A 19763-nucleotide genomic window follows, 5' to 3' on the forward strand; every position below is an offset into this window, starting at 1 on the left:
TGCTTGCTCATGGTTCCAGCGCACAGGCCTTGGTTTTGTTCATCTAAGGCACCTCTTGCCTCAGTCTTGGCACTAGGTGTTCCCTCCCCATGGAAACCTCTTCTTTCAGTCATTAGCATAGCTCATTTCTTCACTTCTTTTCAGTCTCTGCCCAAATGTCATCTCCTTAGTCTTTCTTTTATCACCTGAAATAACATCCTCAGTCATCATCTGTCCCTTGATACCACCTTATTTTCCTCCATAGCACTTATTACTACATTATCTTATATATATAGTTATAATTTCTTGTTAATTTCCCTCATTAGAACATAGATTCTTTGAAAGGGCAGGAAGTTTGCTTGTTTTGTTCTCTGCTGTACACCCAGTTTTGAGAACAGTGCCTGGTGTCTTGTAGACATTCCCAAATAGAGTGTTGAGTGAGTGAATGAATAGCCTCAGTGTCTGACTGTAAGGCTACATGCAATGTGATTGGGAGTGCTTGGCTTCTTGAAATTTCATCCAGCTGGTGTACTAAGTAGGTGCTAAATGGATATGTGGAGAGATAGATAAACAACTGATAGACTCCTGTGCCCCTGTACTGATATTGGACAGAGATAGATTGTGAGAAAGAATGAATGGAAGAGTCCATCTTAATAATATCTTTCCATTATCACACAAGGAAATAGACCATAACCAACCTAAGGAATTGATCTCAACTTTCAGAGATGTTGGCAGAGTGAGTTGGGGAGATGAAATGCATTCTCTGCCTCTTCAAGTAGGACCAGTGTGGAGGGCTTCTAAGGCTTATTGGAAATATTTTTATTTTTTTTTAGGAAGAACTTGTTCATCAGAGTCAGAGCTAGATGAACCCTGATGTTCCTCCATAATTTTTAGCCATTTCTAGTCTCTCATTTTCATCTGAAAGCACCATAGTTTGAACCCATGTTGCTCCTTGTTCTTTTTCTTCCCTTATTTTATTTTTTCTACACTTTATCTTGTTTTATTTGTGTCAATACACAACAGTGTCTTCAAACAGCCAATGCTGGCATTACCTATAGGGCTGACCTGGTGGTAGGTGCTTCTTGGCTGGATTGGACTTTATTCCAGTGGGTATAGTCAGGGAGGACTTCTTGGAGGAGACAAGGCTTAAACTGGACATTGACATAAACTTGGAAAGAAAGAAAAGAAATTTAAGTACCGTAGTGCCAGCAAAAGGATCTGGCAATAACAAAAGGATCTGGAAGTGGCAGTAACTCCCTCCTACCTTTCCTGCTCTGTGAAAGAAATCCTCTCTCCAAGGTCTCATTATGTGTAGAAAGAGAGAAATAGGACAGTAGGTCCCCCTCTACTTAGCACTGAGTGTCTCGTGAACTTTCTCCCTTCACAGGGACAGTCACTCACGTTCCGGCCCCATCCTTCTGGGAACACACTTCTAGTAAACACTAACTCCTGCCCAAATTTCAATCTCCTGCCAAAACCTGGCCTCTGTTGACCCCCCACCCTCCTGCCCCAAGGGGTAGAAGAGGAGAGAAGGACATGAAACTGACAAATTGGCATAAATTTTAACCACAGTGGAGCTTATTTAGATATGTAACCAAAGTGGGCTAATAGCGTGGAGTCTTGGAAATGTAATTGGGGTAAATGGAGAGCAACTTACTGAACCACATGTTAAAAGTAGAAATTATAAAACAACAAAAACCTCACAAAACCCTAAAATTTGAATTTCTGTTTTCTCTATCACATCACTTAACTATATTTTGGGCTAAATGTGTATACTTATTACACATCTTCCATAGGGCAGAGAATGATCTAAGAGTCTTGGGTAAAAGGAGATGGTATTGATAAAGGAGCTTATGACCCAGAGGACATATTTCCTGGAACAAGCGGGTAGCTGCAGCTTCTAGATGATCGAGTTCAACCTAGTCGAAGATTTAATCCCAAAACCTGTAAAAAATAGAGAATGAATATTGGCTCTGGCTCCCTGAAAGGTACAGACTTTAGACTTACTGAAGGAACTAGAATTACAAAATTATCTCATCTCAGAAAAAAAGAAATGATCCTTCATACCATCTTTGCCTTTTAAAGGTAAGCTGTGTAATCAGCTGGCTTGTCAGGCTGTTTAACAAGGTAAAGAATATTAAAATATTTGTCTTGGCTTCTGCACTTTGTCAGTGGTATAAAAATCACAGAATAGAGCCTGCCAATCATTTATTTGACTGTTTGAATGAAGGAGTTTGAGGGAGGCAACAGTCTGTAACTAAACAAGACGCCTGCAAAATTTGGGCGCCGGAAATACCATCTGGTGGCCGGATGGTATTTCCCAGAGTGGGTTCCAGAGCTGAATCAGAGGCAGCTTCCTCCACTGGGCAGGTGGGTGGAGAAATTAAGCTTCTGTGCTCCTTTGGAAAGTCATCAGTGATCTCGTCCTTTGCAAGGCTATTGAGGGGTGAAAACCCACCCTGGGGTTGCCATTATCACGGGGCTTATGCCGAGAATCTCCTTGTTTTCTTGCTCCAATAATGTTGTCAACTGTTGGGGTCTCTGAGCAATCTCCCTATGAGTAGTACTCCTCTTATCTTTCCTGGCGCTGAAGAAGTTATGAACTGAATGAAGAGTAAGAGTGTGTTCGACACGTATCACTGAGGACAGCTAAGTCGGAGGTCATGCTTACAGTTCTGTAGCCAAGTGGGCTTGTTGATTCTCAGCCCCAGAATGAAGCAGGCTCACCCACTCAACCCTGGTAGCACTGAACAGAACAGGGCTTTCTACAGGGAAAGGGCTACCCAGGCAAGAGTTTTGGGGGAACTCCTGTTCCCCCTGGACTGGCTGGTTCCCAGAAGTAATGAAGCTAGAGCTCAAGTGAGCATCCTTAGTTATTTTTCTCAAATTCACCAGTCAAATGAATGATGTGTTGGGAGATGGGGAGAGATCAAAGTCTGTCAACAATAGAGTTCTCTCCACTTGGAAGGAAACTTCAGGAATGGAGAGAAAGCTTCCTCTACCTTTAAAATCAGTTCATGTAGGCATGCTCCCCTTGCTGCCAGGCCAAGTTCTCAGCCATGTCTGCTCAGGTGTACTCCATCCTGTCTGCTCTGCAGCCTCCCTAATTCTTAATGCAGACACAGTTGTTCCAACTTTAATCTGCTGTGTTAAAGATTAGTGCCCATGCACCAAACACAAATAGAGGGATGCATGGCAGTAAGGTGACTCTTAGACCCCCTCTCTGCTGTGTTTCCCAAGGCTTCTCCCAGGCTGTGGACTGGTATTATCTCCCATTTATGGGAAGGCATCCGTGTTCTCCAGGACCTCTCCCGCACTGTAATTCACGCTGCATGCTATCACTGGACTAGTTTTCTGAAAACACTACTCTTACTGAGTCACTCAAACTCTATGAGTCTCCATTTCCTCATTGGTAAAATGGATATGTTTATGTTTTCCCTGCTTGCCTATCTCTATTGTTGTTGAAAGGACAAACAAGACCATGGATGGAAAAATGCCCTGTGACTTGAAAACTGTCATGTGTATGTGGATGTACCAGCCCACCTTAGGGACCCTCATTTCTTTCTATTGTCTATCAGATCAAGTTTGCACTATTGAGCTTGGTGTTCAAAGCCTTCATAATCAGACATGTTCCAGACCTCCTCTCCCCTTGTTACCCTACAGTCCTGGTTCTTTTTTCCTTCCCTACCTATCCCTCTGGGAAGCTTTCCTGATTGCTCCTACCCTCAGGATTCTTCCTCTCATCTGAGCTCTTACAGATTCTGTAGTTGGAATAAATGCATGTCAACCACGGCTGTACATTAGAAACACCCAGAGAGCTGTTAGATGATATTGTTGTCTGCATCTCACCCCAGAACAATTGAATTAGAATCTTTTGGGGTGAGGCCAGGATAACTGTTTTCTAAAAGCTCTCCAATGACTCTAATGTACAGCCAGGGTAAAGAACCCCTATTGTATACCATACACTCAGCATTGAATTGCTTTGGTCTCATGAGTACATCTTTTCCCCCTAATTGCTCTTTGAATTTCCCATAGGACAGAGGCCCTGCCCCGTCTCCTCCTCCCCTCCTTCCTTCTGTTGTGCCTTTTGTCTCTCCTGGACACATCTGGCTTCTGTGGGTTATCCTTACCAAATTTACCTTAGGACACATTCATCTGCCCCTCTTCTTGTCCCCCAAATCTGAGCTCAGCAAGCTTTAGTAAATACTGTGTGGTGGGCCATAGATTGAGTCCAGTCTGAGCTCACCCATGGAGTTCAAGTTTATCATGTGTGCTTGAGTATGCGTGGTGGACTGGTGAGGCGCATTAACGAGAAGTCTGTTTGTATAAGGGACCCATCAGCTCTTGGGAGAGGATTCATTTTTTGAGGTGGGGGAGTCAGGAATCAACAGAAGTGAACATTTAGAACCAGATGCCTAGAACCAACCTTAGGAGGCAGGGGGAGGTATATTCATGGAAAAAAATTCTCTGGTGGATATACGTGTTCAGGGCTTGGGTGCTTAAGATAAATGTCATTTAGCGGTGATACTGTAGTTCACACTTCATTATATAGTACACACTGGAATTCCTTCATGTTCTGGCCTCACTATTTCCCCTCTTTGCCAACAGAAAGCTATGTGGGAGTTTGTCAAAACCTTCTGGGGATTTGGTGGTTCTAATTGTGGAAAAGAGCATCACTTAGAGCTCAAGGATGGAATTCCTGTTTTCAACAGATGCATTCCCTATTACATTTGTCTCTCATTCATGCACGAGATGAATTCATTCTCATTCATGTAGCGAGACCCTGCACATCCGTGATTATACACCCACTCAAGTACAACCCTTCCTGCATTGGGCTTGTTCTAGTTATGGTCATTCTTGCAGCTTGGTCAACTCCGGGCAACTTCCAGGTTGGTTGCAGTTTTAAGAAAATGCTCCCGTTTCATTTCTGTTGCTCTTTTATACGATGTCGGAGTTTGATACAAATTCCAAGCTTTATTCACCAGGTCTTCTGCTTCCCAGGGTCTTTTTGAATCTCTCCCATGCTTAGTTGCTCTTCAGTGCACATCTGACCTCTATGGACTATACTGAGTAATTTTGCTTCAGGACACATCTATTCTTTGGCACCTGTTTCCTAAGACGCCTTGCTCTGGTTTGTGGAAAAAAAAAAAAAGAAAGAAAAACACAAAGCTTGATTGTATTGTTCTGTTGGTGCTGAATACTGAGTATCTTCTCACAGATACAGAAACTTCAGGCTGCCCATCGTACTTCATTTCCAGTGTTAGCTAGTACCCTTTAAATCTCTCTCCTAATCAGTCATTCGTCATAAACTCAAGAGTTGGCTTGACTTGCAGGCTCATTGTTAACAGTGACTAAGGCATCTTATAATGTCAATCACACCTGTTACAAATGTCTTAGCTTAATTCATACTGGATGATTTTGTATCTACGGAACGCCTGATATTTTAGGACTACGGATCAGGTGCCCAATAGCGAATATTGCACTATGGTATGTGGTGGGATCATAGTCAAGTCCAGTCTGTGTTCACCAATGGAATTCAAACCTGTGGTGTGTGTGTGGTGGACTGGGAGGGTGGGTCAAACAAAAGCCCTTCCCGGTTTATTGGCTGGCTCTCTGATGGCTGACTGGCTCGAATCCTTCTTGACTTGCCTTCTTGCCTAGATTTGTTCATCTCTTTCTGTTGTTTCTGATTCTTGGAAGTCATGCCCCTCTCTTGGGACCTCTGCACACTTAGAACTCCAAGAACTTCCCTCTTCACGGTCAGAAAAGAAAGTGTTGGTGAACTGAGAACTGGGAGAGTAGTGCCTACGAGTGTTGCCAGGGCTTTGGTCTGATGGTGAGCCAGCCAGGAGGTGCCCTCCCTGATGGGAAGTTTAATACTAAGTAACCCATAGATGTATCTCCTTCACAACAGATTCTTCTGAAACAGTCCACAACTATTTAGATTACTTCCCAGTCCTAGCTAATAGGTTTAGTAAGACATATCCCAGATACAGTTTCCCAGTCTCTTTGTGACTCAAAGGTTTTGGACTGATGTGGCCATAGCATCAAGGCTCATTATTTGTCCTGGCATTACACGTGTGTGTGTGCGTGTGTGTGTGTGTGTGTGTTTATGGTCTACAGTGATGTATGCCACCTGCTATATCCCACAAGCCTGCTGGGTAGCATAAGAGTATTTTTGCATTTGCGGGATGCTTTTCAAAGTTGGCATTTATTTCAATAATTTCTCCTCCTTCTCTCAGGGTCAGTGGGCACATCTGTGGAGACTGCACCCCTTGTTTCCTGGCACTGGAGGAGATTAGTGAGGACACCTGGTTTCTTCTCATTTTGCACAAAGAGAGAGAGAGGCTCAAGGGTTGTGGGCTCAGCGGTGAGTATCTGAATCTCATGGAGACATTTCAGCAAGTGTGCTGGGTGGACATATGCTTGCAGTTATTTTTTCAGTGTTGGGAATACAGCCAGAAGTACTTTATTTCATTCATTCCTTTGTTCAACATGATTTAGGTTGCTAATGTGTGTCATTCCTTGTTTTGAGAGCTATGGTGGTAGGGAAGACAGATTTTTATAAAACATCTCTGCCCTTAGGTCTGGGGAGGCAAAACACACACACACACACACACACACACACACACACACACACACACACACACACACACACACACACACACACACACACACACACCAGAGTTAACATAGTGACACGAGTGAGAAGAACACAGCCCGAGATGCTCATTAGGCTGGGCGCAGGGGGCTGTCAGTCTGAAGAGCTGACCCCCTGGCTACTGCCATGATCGAGTCTTCCGCTCCCTATTCATTCACAGGGCTAACTGGTCTAGCTGAGAGCAGAAATCAGCACAAAGAAGGAAAAGAACTACTCCTGGTTTATGCTGAATGGAACGGAGAAAACAGGGGTCCATCTGTTTTGTGTCAGTGTTACAAGATTCAGACGTGCCTTTGTTGAATGGCTTTCCTAGAGTTTCTGGGTCGTCTAGTTCCATAAGAGATGCAGTTGCTGAAAATAAACATTCTTTCCTGAAATAAAAGCAATAGATCTGTGTACTCAGTGTCCAGTGACTCCAGCCCTTGGAGGGATCTGGAAGAGACCCCAGCTGCACCCAAAATTGTGCCTGGCAGGGATACTAACAGGTGGAGATGTGAGGAAGGAGAGATTTACTCAGAGGACTGAATTGAGATCAGTTATTGATTCATGAAGACATTTCTATTTGGTGTGAGGGGCAAAGGTCTCTCACTGAACTTCCGCTGAGGGTGAGCTACACCAGGCGGTCAGGCAAAAGAAGCTTCAGTCAGGGGCCTTTTCCACTGGCCCTCATGCTCCCCCACAGGTAGGAGGATATTTGAAAAATAGGAAAGAGGAGAGACCAAATTTTTTTTGATGCATTTTTGATGGATCCAAGTGTTGTGGAAAAGAAAGAGGAGAGTCTTCCCTTCTCCATCTGGAGGTGGATCTCCAAGAGGTATCTGGTTTGTGATCTTTTATTCATGCTCATAATCCGTTTGGCTCTATCTTTGGGAAATTACTTCTATTCAGTGCACTTAATTGCTTAAATTGCTTTGGGTTTGCTGCGTTTAAAATATTTGGTAAAAGACACGTGGAAAGATTGACAGTAAAATGTGTATCAGGTGAAAATAAGCTTCAGAGATTCCCAGACCTAGTTTCATCTTGTAAATACTGAATTTGGAGTCCCAGGAAATAGCTGAGAGGCTATTAATTTTTTGCTTGTCCACGAACAGAAAATAAAAGAAATAACGATCATAGTTATGAATTTTTGAACACCTATAAGATGTTAGGCACTCAGGATTTTACATCAAATTCAAAAAACAAAGATGAACGAATCTGTGGTTCTGCTCCTGCTGACTCTGTGATTTTAGGGGCCTGGTCTCTGTGACCACTTACGGTGCTCAGTGAAGCCCATCCAGCCAAGTTGGGGGAAAGTTCCAGAAAGATCTCCCCTCACCCACCTTTCTGCTTTGAGGAGAACCCTGTAATACCTTTTAGCTTTTATGTGTGGCTTGGGGACCTCTTTCCAGCAAGCCAGCAGAATTGGCACTGACCCTCAAACCTGAGAAAGTTGGAGCTGCCTAATAGCAGAGAAGTGACCGCAGCAGCTTCCAAGGAGGCCTTTGAATCTTGGCTCTGTTGCAGCACTTGACTGTTTCTAACTGTGCATCTGAGGGCATGTTCCGTTTTTTATTTACACTTGGATTTACTTGATCCTGCTGACCTCTTTCCAGACAGCATCTGTATTGCTTGTTATAGCAAATCAGAAAAGTGACCTGCTCATTCATTCATGAAGTTTTATCAGTTGCCTGTGGTGGATACATTACTGCAGAAGGGGCTTAAAGCAGGTGCTCTGAGCTCAAATGTCCAACCTTCCTTAGCCTTGGTGTTGGCTGGGACAGGGGGTCCAAAAATCTGTAGACCACGTGCTTATAGTTCTGTTCTGACCTAACTGGTCATTTAGGAAGACTTCTTGACCTTTGGAGAAGTTCTGCCTCTGAGGAGGCCTTTGGTTTATCCAGTGATGTGGACAGGAGGGGGAGGATGTGTCCTGTACATGAGGAATTGTCCCACATCCTGCATGAATTGTGAATATCTCAGTGGATGCTGGTGTAGGTGAAAACACTTTTGTCAATTAGCTGAGCCTAGGTCTTAACTGTTCTACATATAACACAAAGTGTTTTGTGTATAACGCTGATCTGCACTGACTTTCCCAGGGACAATATCTACTGTGTAAATTGAGAAAATATTGCACGTTATGATGTTCAAAAATTTATCAGGAATTGCTCACATCCTTCCCATCATGGAAAATCATTGTCACTGATGGCAACGCCTCTCATGGTATCGGAATTGCCCACAGATTGTAGCAATCTGTGCTTCTAGCTGTCTCATTCCTGGTAAGGCTATGTAAAGACACAAGCGTCTGGCCATTTCGCTATGTCTTCTAGTTAGTCATCCTCCTGAGTGTTTACAGATTGAAAGAAGTGCTATTTCATACATTCTTTCCCATGTATTTCTCCATGACATTCTAGTTAGTACGTTATATTGGTATTTGTCTTTGCATGTTTTAAATTGCTGCTGCTTTTTTCCTAAGAATACAGTTCTGTTGTGAAATGGGGTGAGGATATACTTTGTTTTGCTTAGAACTTTACCAGGAGTTGCTCACCATTTTGAAAAATGAACTCACTGATAGAAATAGCACTCCGAGAATGAGTCGTAAATACAAGACACTTGATTAGCCTGCATTTTTAGGTATCACCTTCATGATGATTCTTTCAGATATAGATGTGAACACCTCATGACTTAATGTCTTCCGGTATAGGCATGATCCCTTACATATTGAGTTATGCATTTCATTGTAGATTATTTACTTTAATCACTCCATTTACTTAGGACAATATATTTCTATTGTAAAAAGTGATGTGGGTCAGATATATTATCCATGACTTTCAAGTCGGGTCATTATTAAAAGCTTGTTATAAAAAGGGAACGTTGGTTCTGACAGGGCTCTGATGAGAAGCTCTGAGGAACAGCCTTGGTGCAGGTCAGTTTCTGGCACAAAGGAAGCCCCTTTGTGGGTCAGCATGGGCAACCAACTTCCCGTTTCGGGCTTTCCCCTAGATGGCTCATGTCTTGGTTCAAGGTCAATTTGCTAAATATCAGTTGGAAATTTATATATTGTTCAGTTGATCTAAAATTCAACCTCCTTCTAAGTGTTTTCCTTTTCATTCAGTTGTTCTGTAATACTATTTTGTACCTTTTCCTCTAGAACACACTATGACATTTGCCTTACCAATCTCTCTCTGTATATCTATGTATAAAGACACACATTTCTCTTTTTTTCCCTAATACATATGAGATTAAGTGCACAGGGATACCCTATTGTCTCTAAGGACTTTAGTATGTATTTCCTAAGAACAAGGACACTCTCCTCTAAGACCACATTACACCTCTTGCAATCAGGAAATTGACATTGATATCTTACTACCATCACATATACACGACCACAGTTCCCATTCACAGGCCTAGCTTGTCCCAGTAATGCTCTTTATGGACGCAGGAGCCAGTTCAGGTACACTCGTTTCATTTAGTTGTCATATGGCTTTCTGGTCTCCTTCAATCTGTAGCGGTTCCTCTGTCATCCTGGTCTTCCATGGCCTTGATGTTTTTAAAGGGGCTAGGACAGTTACTTGGTAGATGGCTCCACAGTTGGGCATTGCCTGGGGTTTCCTCATCAATAGATTTCAGGTTGTGCATTTTTGGCAGGAACGTCACAGAGGTGATGTTATGTTCTTCTCAGTGTGTAATTTCAGAAGACGCATGATATTGGTTTTCCCATTACTGATAAGGATAAAACAGTGAACTTTTATCACTTAGTTAAAATGGTAACCATCAGGTTTCTCCATTGTAAAGCTAATTAGTAGGTATTTTTAAGAGCAGATCCTGTGATACTATGTACATATGCTCTTCCTTATCAAACCTTCACCCTAGAATCTACTGATGAATCTTGCCTGAATCAGTTGTCCAATGGCAATTTTCTAATTGCATGGTGCCTTCTATACTTACGAGTTGGCATTTCTATGTAAGGTAGAACTACTATGTATAGATGTATGTACTTATGAGTTCCTATTTTATTCAGTGGGTTATAATCCCTTACCATTGGCATTTATTTTGATGCCCAAGTTGTTTTCAACTTGGCTGGTAGAACACCTGTCAAGCTGGATTCTGCATCTTTTAGGCACGTTCCTATCATTCCATCACAAGATGGTCCAGGCTTGGTTCCCTGCCACAGCCTTGGAATCAGCCATTTTTCCAGGAATCCCTGGTGCCCTTTAGAAACCAGGATCTGGTGCTGGGTGTGTTCATTGCTGCTTGTTTGTCTTGCTTCCAGGCCTTCTCAGCAGACAGAGCTAGAATCGATCTCTCCTCTCTTCTTCTCTCTCTCTCTCACTACATATCTATGTCTACTGCTATGTACATGTATATTTATCTATCTATTAGGAACCGTAACTTTACATCAGTATCCCTAAATACAATCTCACATTGTGAGGTTTATTCTAGACTTCTCCTTTCCATACTTGTACCTCCATTCTCAACAATGAGAAACCTGGCTTGCACATTCTTACTTTATTGACTTATTTCTCAATCACCTTGTAAGTAACCAGTCTTCCAATCACAGGAGCCATTTCCTCAGCCAAGCACTGCCAACTCCCGCTGCTCCTCACATGCTGGAAGATTCCTCCTCCTCCAGCCCTGGTTGCTTGCCACCTGAGAGTTTGCCTACAGATATTTTTGAAGTTGTGTGTAAAGGAAAGATTATATTGTCTACAAATTTTATTTCAGGATAATGGGGCAGTGTTGGAGGAGGTCATTGAGAGGATGTGACTCTTGGTTGATCTCCAAGCTGGACCCAGGCAATAGGAGGCTCCTCACCCCTCCCCTGTCCTCGGAATGTACATTTCACCCCACATTCTCCCAGAGGGAGCAGGTTTCGAGGATGTAGCCTTGAGAGTGTAAGGTGTGGTTGAGACCATCTGGACTGAATACTTACGAACCTAGTTAATGCCTCTCTATAAACTTTTCAGATTGTGGCAGGTGCGTGCAGAGATCTATTCATTTTACAGCTGCCCAAGCCTTGTATGTAAGTCCCTTGCTTATTAAACCTGCACCTACCCAACTCTGGAGAGGTCTGCCTCTTTCTTCCACCTCTCCTTGCCCTCTGTGTCTGGGGGCCAGGTTTTGAACCAACAGGCAGTATATTTTTATAGTGACATATATATTAGATAAGTGTTTATTTTTAATGATATACCATATCAGTTTTCTGCTCACAGCTATTTCCTATGTATCCTATCTTCCATCTGATTTCAATTTTATATGTCTGAAAAGTAACTTTATTTTGCCTTTTTTCCAAAATAATAGTTTAGCTGGATATAAACACTACAAAGTGTTTTTCCTTCACCATTTTGAGTATGTTACTCCTTTGTCATCTGGTATCTAAATTTGACTTTGGGATGCCTGCTGTCAACTAAATTTGATAGCTCTTTCTAAAGGTAGATTTTAAGATCCTTCTTATTACTTTTAATGCTCTGTAGTTTCACTATGATATGTCTAGGTATAGATTTATTTTTATTTTTCCCCTTCTGATAAGTGGAGGGAAACTTTGTTCTCAAGATTTCTGTTTTTGTCTAATTCTGGAAAATTCTCAGCTTTTAAATATTGTTTCGATTAAAGACCTAAATGTAAGGTCAGACACTATAAAACTCTTAGAGGAAAACATAGGTAGAACACTCTATGACATAAATCACAGCAAGATCCTTTGTGACCCACCTCCTAGAGAAATGGAAATAAAAATAAACAAATGGGACCTAATGAAACTTAAAAGCTTTTGCACAGCAAAGGAAACCATAAATAAGATGAAAAGACAACCCTCAGAATGGGAGAAAATATTTGCAAATTAAACAACTGACAAAGGATTAACCTCCAAACTTTACAAGCAGCTCATGCAACTCAATATCAAAAAAACAAACAACCCAATCTAAAAATGGGCAGAAGACCTAAACAGACATTTCTCCAAAGAAGATATACAGATTGCCAACAAACACATGAAAGAATGCTCAACATCACTAATCATTAGAGAAATGCAAATCAAAACTACAATGAGGTATCACCTCACACCAGTCAGAATGGCCATCATCAAAAAATCTAGAAACAATAAATGCTGGAGATGGTGTGGAGAAAAGGGAACCCTCTTGCGCTGCTGGTGGGAATGTGAATTGATACAGCCACTATGCAGAACAGTGTGGAGGTTCCTTAAAAAACTACAAATAGAACTACCATATGACCCAGCAATCCCACTACTGGGCCTATACCCTGAGAAAACCATAATTCAAAAAGAGTCATGTACCACAATGTTCATTGCAGCTGTATTTACAATAGCCAGGATATGGAAGCAACCTAAGTGTCCATCAACAGATGAATGGATAAAGAAGATGTGGCACATATATACAATGGAATATTACTCAGCCATAAAAAGAAACGAAATTGAGTTATTTGTAGTGAGGTGGAGGCACCTAGGGTCTGTCCTACAGAGTGAAGTAAGTCAGAAAGAGAAAGACAAATACCATATGCTAACACATATATATGGAATCTAAAAAAAAAGAAAAAACGTTCTGAAGAACCTAGGGGCAGGACAGGAATAAAGACACAGACTTAGAGAATGGACTTGAGGATATGGGTAGGGGGAAGGGTAAGCTGGGATGAAGTGAGAGAGTGGCATGGACTTATAAATACTACCAAATGTAAAATAGCTAGTGGGAAGCAGTTGCATAGCACAGGGAGATCAGCTCGGTGCTTTGTGACCACCTAGAGGGGTGGGATAGGGAGGGTGGGAGGGAGACGCAAGAGGGAGGAGATATGGGAACATATGTATATGTATAGCTGATTCACTTTGTTATAAAGCAGAAACAAACACACCATTGTAAATCAGTTATACTCCAATAGAGATGTTAACAAAATAATAATAATAAATAAATAAATATTGTTTCTATGCCATTCCCTCCATTCTCTTCTTCTGGAAGACTCATTTAACCCATGTTTGTGCCTCTTATTTTACTCCATCTTTCCTAATGGATGTTCCACAGTTCTTATTTTTTCTCTCTGCACAGCCTCTGGGTAGACTTCTCAGCACCATCTTTTCCATCACTAACTTGCTTTCACCTGTTTTCAGGCTAGATTTTATCCCGTTTATTGCTTTAAAAATTCATTTATATCCATTACTATAATTTTCATTTATAAAACTTCTTACCCATTCATTTCCATATCATTTTTTTGTTTCATTTTTGCCTTTTACCATAATTTTTGCTCATTTAAAGGGTGCTATTCTTTCATTAATCCACCTAGACATACTTATTTCCATGCTTCAATAAAGGAATATAAGGGATATAGATTGTTTTTTTTGGTCTCAATGACGCTGTACGTTTGTTTTATTTCCTAGTGTTGTATTTCTTTACATGGTTGGAATTTTGATTTATGGCTCCATAAATCTCTTTTCTCTTTTCTCCTGCTAATGCTCTCTTCCTCTTTTCTCCTGCTAATGCTCTCTTTTCTCCTGCTAATGCTCACTCCTATCTGAGTGGCTATGTGGTTATCATTCCATAAGCCTAACCCTGATCCTGAACAGGTCCTATAATGGTGGTATTTATTTCCACCCCAGTTGTGTGATCAGGGAAATTACTAGCCCTCTTCCTGAGCTAGTGGGTATCTTGCTTAGTTCCTGATCTTGGGGCTGGATTCGTATTGCTTTCTTCTTCCTTTCTCAAGTGATGAGCGCATGTGTTGCAGGGAATGTTGTGGGGCAATCCACCGTCTAGCTTTAGGCAGTGAGCCTGCTTCTAGCCCCTTGTTGTCCCAGAGGCATTGAAATCCTAGTTACCATTGCCTTGGTCTGGGTCTGTGACTTCAGAGCTGTTTATGTTTTGGAATTGCTGTTGTGTTTCTCATCCATGAAGACATTTACTTGTTTGTGAGCCCAGTGATATTTTTGTGTTGTTTTAATAGATCACTCCTGCACATTTGGAACCAGGGTGGTAATGTCAAGTGTGAACTTGCTGAGCTATTTTGATTGAAAGTTTCTTCCTTCCATTAAACAGAAGTCACATGCTAGTAGAATACTTCTGAACTTCTAGAAGCTGCTGGCATGTATTCTCAGGTCAGAGCTTCAAGAGCTTTTATGTTCATCCCACACTGAATGGCAGAGTCCCATATGCATGACTAAGTCAGACCTTGCCTACCTCTCCATGCAGGAGATTTTCTGAGGCGAGTTGGTGCCAATGGATACCTCTCAGTGTGGTTCACACATGTAAAAATCTTCTCTGGTATATTCACCTCTCTTGCTGGAGCACAAAGGGCACACTTGACACACGTAGTCTTAGTTTCAGAAGGAAACTCAGAGATGTATAAATCCAGCCTCCCTTCCCACATGGACATACACATTAGTGATTCTTAGAAAGGCAATTTGATTTTTCAAAACCCACTGAATTGTTGCCCAAGGCAATCTTTACAGATCCTAAAGAGCAACATAACCCTTGCTGACATCTGCACAGAGTTAGAAAGTTTTCTTACTATCAAGTCCAAATTGACCCCCTTGTAACCGACTCCATAATGACACAAATGATACTCCTGACATGAGAGCTGTTCAGACATAGGAAGACATTCAGTTTTATACTCTGAATTTCCTCTTTTCTGGTGTAAATCCTCCTATTTCCTACAGCACTCTTGCCTATAACACAGATATCTCATTTTTCTGTGGCCACCTCTTGATAGGTGTTGTGTGTTTTCTTAGCCATTTATTTGGGCTAGAGTGCTTATGCAAAGGAACAGGCAACTCTGATTTTCAAAAAATAAGAGAGGACGGTCCAGTTTGGTATCTCAGTCCCAGCTCCCCTCAGCCATGAAAAGGATTCAGTTGGCTCCGTGGCTGTCTTCATGGTTTAATTGGATGGTGTGATTACATTTGCTTACAGCCAGCATAGGTCATGCAGCCCATGCTTCCCCCAGGCCTGTGTCCAGAATCCTAAGTTTCTACTTTGGGATGGTAAAGTATTCAAAGTAGTTCTCCAATCCTGCCTTTGCCTCTGTTGCAGCCTGGGAATGGCTACTTGCAAACCACTTCCGTAGACAGGGTAATGGCATATTGATTGTTGAACAGGTGGTAGGGGTGCAGCTTGACTTTTAGATATAATTCTGCTTTCTGCCTTTTGGCTTGGTGCCGGAAGGTGTTCATGCTTTAATCTTATTGTGGAATAATTTCAATGCTTGCTGATATTTTTGACTTTCATTTCTTCTTCCTCCCCCTCCCCTCCTCCTCCTCCCCGTCCTCCTCCCCCTCCTCCACCTCCTCCTCCTTCTTCTTCTTCTACTTCTTCCTCTTCCTCTTCCTCTTCTCCTTCTTCTTCTCCTTCTTCTTCCTCTTCTTCCTCTTCCTCTTCCCCTTCCCCTTCCTCTTCCTCTTCCCCTTCCCCTTCCCCTTCCCCTTCTCCTTCTCCTTCCCCTTCCCCTTCCTCTTCCCCTTCCCCTTCCCCTTCCCCTTCCCCTTCCCCTTCTCCTCCTTCTCCTTCTCCTTCTTCTTCTGGCACAGACTGACATGGCACACTGGGGCCATGTGAGAATTAGGCAAAGAAAAGCTGATCTGAATCACTAAACCGAGGCTCTGGAAAGAATAGATCCTCATTCAGCAGAATGAAGTGAACCTGTGAGCTGAATGTTTTAGGGGAATATTTCCCAAAGACTGCTTCCTGGACTGCTATAACCTTGTGCGATACTCTGTGCATAAAGGACTCCATGATCATATAAGTTGGACATGATGTACAATATACCTCCCTCTTGGAGAGAATTTTTCATCTGAACATGTGGAAGACTGTGAGACTTTCAGCAGTAAACTTTTCAACTTTCTTTAATTTAACATTGACCATGCTTATTTGGTCATGGAACTCCATGTAGAGAAAACAGTGGTCCCCATTAACATCCTGGAGAATTGGCATTCCATTTGACGTACTAGAGGAAATGCACTGCTAGGCTATGTGGTATCCGCACGAATGTGCTCCATGCCTTCACTCACAAACGTGCCAAATGCTATCGTGTGCCTCTGCTGCCCAAGAGACATTTTCTTTCCTCTCACTGGAGAATTAATTGGAGAATTCGTTCTACAGGGAATATCACCAATCCCGCAGCAGTGTTATCCCCGAATGAGATGGCATTGAACAGTCTGTATCGGGAAATGGGGAAGAGCAGGGAGGAAAGATACCATCAGGATGAGGTGGAGTTAATCAGCGCGCTATCTGGTGGAGCTTCTGAGTGAAAATTTGTGAAAATGGCCGATATGGGTCACTAGGAAAGAACCTGTTAGCTGGAGGCAGCCAGTTCGGCAAAGGCAAGGAGGAAGGGAGGTGGAAAGCAAGTATGTTCCATGTCTTGGCTGATGCATGAGGGAGATTGTTGACAAAGATGGAGGAATCAGAGGACAGCTAATGAAGGATGCTCAATCCTCACTGTAGAGTTTGAAACACAGTAAGTCCCCTACGTACGAATGAGTTCTATTACGAGAGTGCATTCGAAAGTCCCATTTGTTTGTAAATCCAACAAAGTTGGCCTAGGTACCCAACTCACACAATTGGCTATATAGTACTGTACTAGAATAGGTTTTAATACTTTTTATACAGATAATACATAAAAAACGAACAAACACAAAAAATAAAAAGACCATTTTTAATTTTACAGTACAGTACCTTGAAAAGTACAGTGGTACCAGCTAATCACCACTGCTTTTACGCTTGCTTCCGGACATCCTGGGTTTGAAATAGAGATACCGTACTATGGTACTCTATACAGTACTGCACAGTAAAGTACACAAAAGCAGAGCCGTTTGTAGAGGATGTACGCGCGTGACAGTGTATGCCACACATATGAACTAACTTATGTGATTGGACATGCGAACTCACGTTTGCATCTTTGAAAGTTCGCAGCTTGAAGGCTTGTGTGTAGGGGACTTACTGTAGACATGAGTGGTGTTAGGGACCCCCGTAAAGATCTCCAGGGAGGACATAATAGGATACACATAATTTTCATGGACCAAGACCTCTTTGTCTGCTATCAGACATGTTTGAGGTGATTTCTGAGCAGAGTCTGCAGGGATGGAAGGTGGGGACAATTTTAGAGAAGAACTTGGTGATTACAAGGTGCAGAGAAAAGAATCCAGTTCAACTCAATTGCTAGGATTGTGGTGACTGAGATCCAGGAGTTTCTGGAAGGTACACTTCCCCTCCCTCCTTGAAGCAACATTGTAGTTGTCAATGAAGTTCTTAGCTGGAGGCTACCCAATCGCCATCCAGTCATTAGGAGATAAAAACTATTGATCATTATTTGTCTACTACTCTTGGAACCAGCAGGCCTCCTGCTAATATCTTTATCCACTTCTAAGGCTGTAAGCCTATTGACTTTTTTCTTTTTTTAAAAAAACAAAAAGAACAGTTGATTGGAGTGTGAGGTGCTAAAGAAATTACTTTTAACCAAGTGATGGGAAATTTTATCATGAAACATCTGTAGAAGAGCATGGAAACCTTGTGATGACCCTTTTCTGGTCTAGTGAAGCAACAGGGAATGGGAGGTCTGTCCTTCTGTTTATCTTATGATCTCTTCACTTGAGACAAGCCCCAAACACAAAGAAAGTAAGAATGAAGAAGCAAGGTTCAGTGAGTAACCCAAAACTGCCCACATGATCTCCCTGGCCTTGGTTTATTCATCTGGACAAGAACTTAGTCGGCACTAGACATTTTCTTATGTTCTGAGGCTGTAGTAACATCACAGTAGTGCATGGCTTCTTTGCAAACGTTGCTGAACCTCTGGGATATGTGAAGCACAGAGTGGACCAAAGCAGCCCTTGGTTCTCTGGTTTTCTGCAGCAAGCTCAGCACTGTAGCCAGCTGCAGGGAGTTCTTACATGAGCCAGCACACAGGACCCTTCCAGAGGCATGCTCTGATTGGAAACACCAGTGGTCCCTGGCAGAGGCAAAGGCCAAAAGCACAGAAGATGTTCTTCCCTTTTTAAAATTAATGACATGTCATCACAGAGTGAAGAGTAGCCTCATGAGGGAGACCTGTCAGTGAAAGATTCATCAACCAAATAATCAACAGGTATCAACTGAGGCTTCTTGGACTCAGGCCTATGCAGGTAGAAGAAAGATGCTGATGACATGGTTCCTGGTTTCAGGGAGCTCAACCTCTATTTGGATGATGAAGATACTCTCATATAGAACAGTTGTAGTCTATATGTGCAGTGAGGGACAGAGGTCCTGAAAGGTTTCCTGGAGGAGGTAGGACTTGTTCTGGACTTTGAAGGACAAATAGAGTTTGAAGAGACAGAAGGAAGGAAGGAGAGGGATGTTCCAGGTGTCTGACACAGTGAAGATACAGGTCTGGCTCGGATAGAAGGGATCATTGTTGGGGATAATGACTGATGCCTCTTGGTGGGCGCTGGTCATACTGTGTGTGTTTTGGGGATATAGGTGACATAATATAAACTTTACATATTTAAAGTATACAATTTGATAAGACCTGACTTATACAGGATCCAGGAAACTATCCCCCTATTCAAGATAATGAACTGTTATCAACAAAAGATCCTTGGAGACTTTTGTGATCCCCATCACTCCCTGCTCCCCATGTCTGCTGGTAACTAAGGGTCTGCTGCCACTATAAATTTTCAGTTTTGAGTGTTTTATGTAAATTGAATCTGTTACCAGGTACTCTTTTGTCTGGCTTTTCCCACAAAGTGTAAGTATTTTGACAGCCATCCATGTTTATGTGTATAAGTAGTTCATTCCTTTTATGGCTGAGTAGTATTCCATTGTATGGATCAACCATTATTTGTTTATTTATCAGTTGATACGCATTTGGGTTATTGCCAGTTTTTGCTCTTGTAAATAACGCTGTTATGAACATCTGTGGACACATTTTGCATGTATACATGATGACATTGTTCAGATATTCTATAACCTTCCTGATTTCCTTTGTACTTGTTCTATTAATTATCAGAAGGTAAATGTTGACAACTTTGACTATAATTGTGGACTTGTCTATTTCTTCTTGAAGTTTTATCAGTTATTGCTTCATGTATTTTGAAGCTCCATTATAAGTTGCATAAACATTTAGAATTATTATGTGACTCTGGTAATTGACCCCTTTACCAATATGACATGACTTTTCTGTATCT

The 19763-nt window shown here is 42.0% G+C and overlaps 1 long non-coding RNA gene across 2 annotated transcripts in view; it reads left to right on the plus strand.

Annotated features, from left to right (window-relative positions):
* The window catches only part of LOC307196012, a 281422-nt gene that overhangs the window by 163699 nt on the left and 97960 nt on the right, over positions 1-19763 (plus strand). For both annotated transcript variants that reach the window (XR_013831022.1, XR_013831023.1), the window contains one exon: positions 6222-6349. This is a non-coding gene — a long non-coding RNA (uncharacterized lncRNA). The remainder of the gene's footprint in view (positions 1-6221; positions 6350-19763) is intronic.

This window comes from Stenella coeruleoalba (genome assembly GCF_951394435.1).
Source record: "Stenella coeruleoalba genome assembly, chromosome: 13".
Taxonomy (NCBI): Eukaryota; Metazoa; Chordata; class Mammalia; order Artiodactyla; family Delphinidae; genus Stenella; species Stenella coeruleoalba.